Raw genomic sequence first — 5,693 nt, 5'->3', positions numbered from 1 at the left:
GATCACAGACAAAATTCTAATTTTTTCCCTTTTTATGTTTTTGATTTTCACAGTTTACTTTTTATGTTGTATATGCATTAAGAAATTATAGCAGATGTAGTTATTTTTAACAATTTTTTCCTTTAATCTTTGTACAGGTTTCCCCTACTATTAAAAAGTAGAATGTTACTATGAAAACTTTTTAAAGCTGAAATCGCATAAAATGAAGAAGTACTTTCTTTTTTTTTCTTGATTAAAGAGAAATTATCTCTTTGGATTTCTTTTGTTTAGAAAAAAATAGATACTGATGTAGATCTTTCATAAAAATGAAGTGTTGTAAAGGGAGCTTTTGAAAAGCAGGAGATACCTGCATTAGATTTAAGTGGTTAACATACTACTATAGCAACTTTCCTGGTGGCTCAGTGGTAAAGCATCCAACTGGAGTGCAGGAGACACAAGTTCAACCCTTGGGTCAGGAAGATCCCCTGGAGAAGGAAATGGCAGCCCACTCCAGTACTCTTGCTCAAAAAATCTCATGGACAAGGAGTCTGGTGGGCTACAGTCCATGGGGTCACAAGAGTCAGACATGACCTAGCAACTAAACCACCATATTCCTATATAATAGTATTAGAGTATGCTGAATTTGACTATGTATTTACCTTTACTAGTGTGTTGTGTGTTTCCATATGTTTTCATGCTGCTAATTAGCACCCGTTCAGTTCAGTCTGAAGAATTCCTTTCAACACTTTTTGTAAGGTAAGTCTTCACGTATGCTAAGTCGCTTCAGTCGTGTCTGACTCTTGCACGACTCTATGGAGTGCAGCTTGCCAGGCTCCTCTGTCCATGGGATTCTCCAGGCAAGAGCACTAGAGTGAGTTGCCACGCCTTACTCGGGAGGCCTTCCCAACCCAGGAATCAGAACCACTTCTCTTATGTCACCTGCATTAGCAGACGGGGTGTGTGTGTGTGTGTGTGTGTGTGTGTGGGTGGGTGTATGGGTGCGTGGGTGTGTGTGTGTGTGTGTGTTTTCCACTAGCACCACCTGAGAAGCCCAATCAAGGCAATTCTAGCCTTGCCTGCATGATAAAATTTCCCAGCTTTTGTTTGTTTGGGCAAGTCTTCATCTCTTCTTTATTTCTAAAGGTCCACTTTACCAGATTAGCATGCATGGTTAGCAGTTGTTTTTTTTTTTTTTCCCCTCTTTCAGCATATTGAATATACCATCCTGTTCTCTCCCACCCTCTGATGTTTCTGCTGCTAAAAATTTGCTGATAGTGTTAGAGTTCTCTTGTAAGTTATATGCTTCCTTCTTGATAATTTTAAGAATCTTGCTTTGGCTTTGACTTTGACAGCTCTATTAAAAGTGTCCTGGAAAAATTCTCACTGGATTTGCTTGGAGACCTATGAGCTTCATGAAATTGAATGTCCAAAACTCTCCCCAGATTTGGAAAGTCATTAGCCATTATTTCTTTAAATAAGCTTTCTCTTCCTTCTCTCTCTCTTCCCTTTCTGGGACTGCAATAGTTCACTGACTGTTTCTCTTGATGATATTCCATATATCACACTAGCTATTCTCACTCCTCTTTATTATCCTCTGACTAGCATCTCAAAGGTCCTATCCTCTACATTATATATGCTATTTTCTGCTTGATCCATCCTACTGTAATGGATGTATTTCTGTTGCTTTCTTTCGATGCTTTCTCTTCCATCTTTCAGTTCATTCACTGTACTCTTCCATTCTAGGATTCTCTTTGATTTGTTTTAATATATCTCTATGGTAAAGTTCTCTTTTATTTGTGTATTTTTTTTCTGATTTCATTAAATTGTCTTTTTGTCTTTTCTTATGGTTTATAGCTCTAAACCTCCTTAAAAGACTTTAGGGAACTTTTTAGTCTTGCCCCTGCTCCCTGCCCCATCCCCTTCTCTCACTACTTCTTCAAGTGTTGAGAGGCAGAGCTGGAGCAGCCTGCTCACTGTAATGAATGATTTTCCCACCTTGAGGGTAGGACTCCATGTGAGCCTCTGCCCATGTGAGGGGTGGGACCCCCTCAGGTGTCCAGAACCAGGAGCCCCCACCAGGTCCTTAGAGGAGGAGGAGGGAGAGGAGGAGAGGACTGCTCTGTCACCCATCCCATTTTTCTCTTTTATCTTACTGTTGCCACAGCAACACTAGAATTGGCAACATGGCAGAATTCTCTCTGCCCCAGTATGAGGTGCATTTGGGGACTGCCATTCAGCCAACACAGCTCCTGTGTCTTCCATGGACTCTGCTTAATTCTGTAAGGACTGGAGAGCTGTGGAGGCCCAGCTTGCAGGACTGGTGGGGCCATCTCCCAGAATCCCCACCCCAGGAGTCTGTATGCAGTTTGAAGAGCGGCACTATGGGGGCCCACTGGGTCAGTCCCAGTGATCCAGACCTAGAGATGACAGTAGGGTCACCCAGGCTGTGGAGTGGGATGGGGGTGATAAAAGGACAGAGCAGTAAGATGATCAGTAAAACCAAGGCCAACCCTGAAGGTGATGGCTCAGTGCCACCTTCTGGCTAAAGGGGTGACTGCTGTTCACTATTAAATCTTGTGCTGTGTGCTAAGTAGCTTTGGACGTTGTCCAAGTCTTTGCGACCCTATGGACTGTAGCCCGCCAGGCTCCTCTGTCCATGTGATTCTCCAGGCAAGAATACTGGAGTAGCCCTCCTCCAGGGTATCATTCTGACCCAGGGATCGAACCCACATCTCTTATGTCTCCTGCACTGGCAGGCGGGTGCTTTACCACTAGCGCCAGCTGTGAAGCCTTAACATGGATGTAAAACTTGGCCAGGTGACTCTCTGAAACCTGTGCATTGCCCCAGGATAGATTTCCAAGACCTTCAACTTTAATACCATGCATGATGTGAGCTCAAAACAGAGACTTATGTGCTAAAAATGTGAAAGCCTCAGTAGACTCACTTTCAGGGTTTCAATGGCATGACATTTGTTTATGGCCAGATAGGCACTGGCAGGGCATACCATGCAGGGGACCTGGACAGAATCCAGGTGACAAGGTCATCCCCAATACCTTGGAGCACTTCCTCTATTTCTTGCACTCGTACTATCAGCAGTGCCTGGTCCAGTCCTCCCACCTGGAGATATACCTAGAAGAGATTTGAGACCTGCTGTCCAAGGAGTCCAGAAGGAACCTAAAGCTGATGGAGAATGCTGAGGCATCTACATCAAGGATCTCTCCTCCTTTGTAACCAAGAATGTCAAGGAGATTCACCATATGATGAACCTATGAGAGCAGACTCAGGTCATGGGCAACACACACATGAATGAAATCAGCTCGTGCTCCTACTCTACTTCCTCACCACCATGGGGTACAGTGGCTGTGATGGCCAGGACCACAGCTGTTTGGAAAAACTCAACCTTGTTGAACCTGGCCAGGAGCAAGAGGTAGAACAAAGCAAATCTCTACTTAACTGAAGGGACAGCCACACAGTCCATGGATAGTGATGCCAGTGGAGGTGGTGGAAGAGAACAGCATAAGGAAGCTTCCAAAATAAACTTCTCTCTGTCTTCCCTGGGCAATGTAGTTACTGTCCTGGTGGGCAACAGGAGCACCCACATCCCCTATTAGGACACCAAGCTGATTTGGCTGCTCTAGAACTCTTCAAGGAGAAGGCAATGGCACCCCACTCCAGTACTCTTGCTTGGAAAATCCCATGGATGGAGGAGCCTGGTGGGCTGCAGTCCATGGGTCGCTAGGAGTTGGACACGACTGAGCGACTTCACTTTCACTTTTCACTTTCACACATTGGCGAAGGAAATGGCAACCCACTTCAGTGTTCTTGCCTGGAGAATCCCAGGGACGGGGGAGCCTGGTGGGCTGCCGTTGATGGGGTTGCACAGAGTCGGACATGACTGAAGCGACTTAGCATTAGCAGCAGAACTCTCCTGGGGTCAAAGACAAGATCATCATAGTGGCCACCCAGGTGCCAGTTTCTTACTGGCTACAACAAGAGCCTCTCCAACCACTGCTTTACCAACAAAGACAAGGAAATCAAGAACAACCTCTGAGTGCACGAGGACCCCAAGGACACATTGCTGTATGAATTCCAGGAGATCACCTACCTGAAGTCTCATCTGGAGAAGAAGGAGATGCTGGAAAACTGGCTATGGAGGAAGAGCAGCAGCATAAAGAACAATAACATAAAAAGTAGCCGTATAGAAAGCACCATGTCAGCCCTGGTAGGTTACCAGGAAGGGCCAGTAATCAACGCCTGGGAGGCCAAAGAAGAGGATAACAACATCAACCACCAGCACCACCACCTGCCCCAGCCTCCTGGAGCTAGCCTTGGATGAAAACATGGATAATTCACCTTCAGGTGTGCAAGCAGTGACTCATGGAAGAGAAGGTGACCAGCCAGGATGACTGCAATCTTATGAGTGAGAACAGGCAGAAGCTGCTAGGGATGAAGAAGAAGGTGCTGCAAGACCTATGGTAGGAGCAGAAGGCCACAGAACTGCTTGCAGTCAAAGTGACTGCATTGGGGCAAGAACATCATGCATCACACCAAAGAGAAGTAGAAGACATTGAAACTGAAGAGTGATGAGACTGCAGAACAGAAATACCATGAGCAGGAAATACAGTCGGAGGTGATGATCTGAGATGAGGAGGCAATGTAGTTTCAGGCTACGTACACATCCATGCAGCAGGACATGGAAGTCAAACCCAAGAAACTCATGAAGTTCCAAGTCAAACAGCAGGTTGTGAAGGCAGAGACCTGGGGCCAGCATGAGGAGTATATCCACATGTAGCAGAACCTGAAGAAGGCAACAAATGAGATCTAGGAACTCAGGTTCAAGTACCTAATCACTGAGAACTTCATCCCACTTGAGGAGAACAAGATTATAAACTTGCTTTTCCTGGACTATGAAGAAAAGCATTAGAAGGTCCAGCCAGTTGTGCCAGGTGGATTTAATAACAGCTAAAAGAAGAAGCATCCCATGACTGCAGTGGGCTACACGAGGTCTATCAGCCAGTACTCTTGGGGTGCCTTGCCATCCCAGCTGCACAGCTGAAAGTAGGGGCTGACCTTTTTGGAGCTGGATATATCCCCTCCAGCTGTGTTTATGTTGGAATTCTCTCATAGTCAAGAACAAGATCCCCCATGCACTACATATGGAAAGGCTCATGCAGTTAAAACAGATTTCTGGAAAGAACATCTACCTGTAAAGTCTGAAAGTCCAGATCCTGGTCCCAGAGTCCTCAGTGGCCTCCAGGTGCCAGCACATGTACCCCAGTGGCCTCTACTGTGCTGCACACCATGACAACTGTGGACCAAAATGACAATCTTCAGTCAGGCTACCCATCTGACAGATTCCTAGGATGGTGCAGCTAACCCTGGAGATCTGTCCTGAAAGCACAACTGTCAGTGACCACGTCTCCTCCGAGGTGACTGATCCATTGACCAGCAGGCCAGACGCTAAGCTCTACCTGCAGGGGTCTCCCGGCTTTGCCCTCAGTGTGCTCTTGAAACAAAAGGAAACTCCAGAATCTTAAGTTCAGAGTGTTAGGTAGTTAGAATAGGGAAAAGGAGTCCAAAATGGTGGTGGCTAAAAGACAAAGAAGGGAAAAGCCTGCGAAAATAGGACAAAGGAAGGTCTGAAGACTGGAGTGAGGACCTCAGGTAAAACGAGCAGCACTCCTGACTAGCCCAATTTACATAGGGCAGGCCC

The 5,693-nt window shown here is 46.0% G+C and overlaps 1 pseudogene; it reads left to right on the top strand.

Annotated features, from left to right (window-relative positions):
* The first annotated feature begins 2,775 nt into the window (after positions 1 to 2,775).
* Positions 2,776 to 5,356, top strand: LOC138442971 (kinesin-like protein KIF3C; annotated as a pseudogene).
* The last annotated feature ends 337 nt before the right edge of the window (positions 5,357 to 5,693 follow it).

The sequence above is a fragment of the Ovis canadensis genome, chromosome 6 (assembly GCF_042477335.2).
Source record: "Ovis canadensis isolate MfBH-ARS-UI-01 breed Bighorn chromosome 6, ARS-UI_OviCan_v2, whole genome shotgun sequence".
Taxonomy (NCBI): domain Eukaryota; kingdom Metazoa; phylum Chordata; class Mammalia; order Artiodactyla; family Bovidae; genus Ovis; species Ovis canadensis.
The sequence above is the reverse complement of the archived record's forward strand: the minus strand, read 5'-3'. Positions and strand labels throughout refer to the sequence as shown.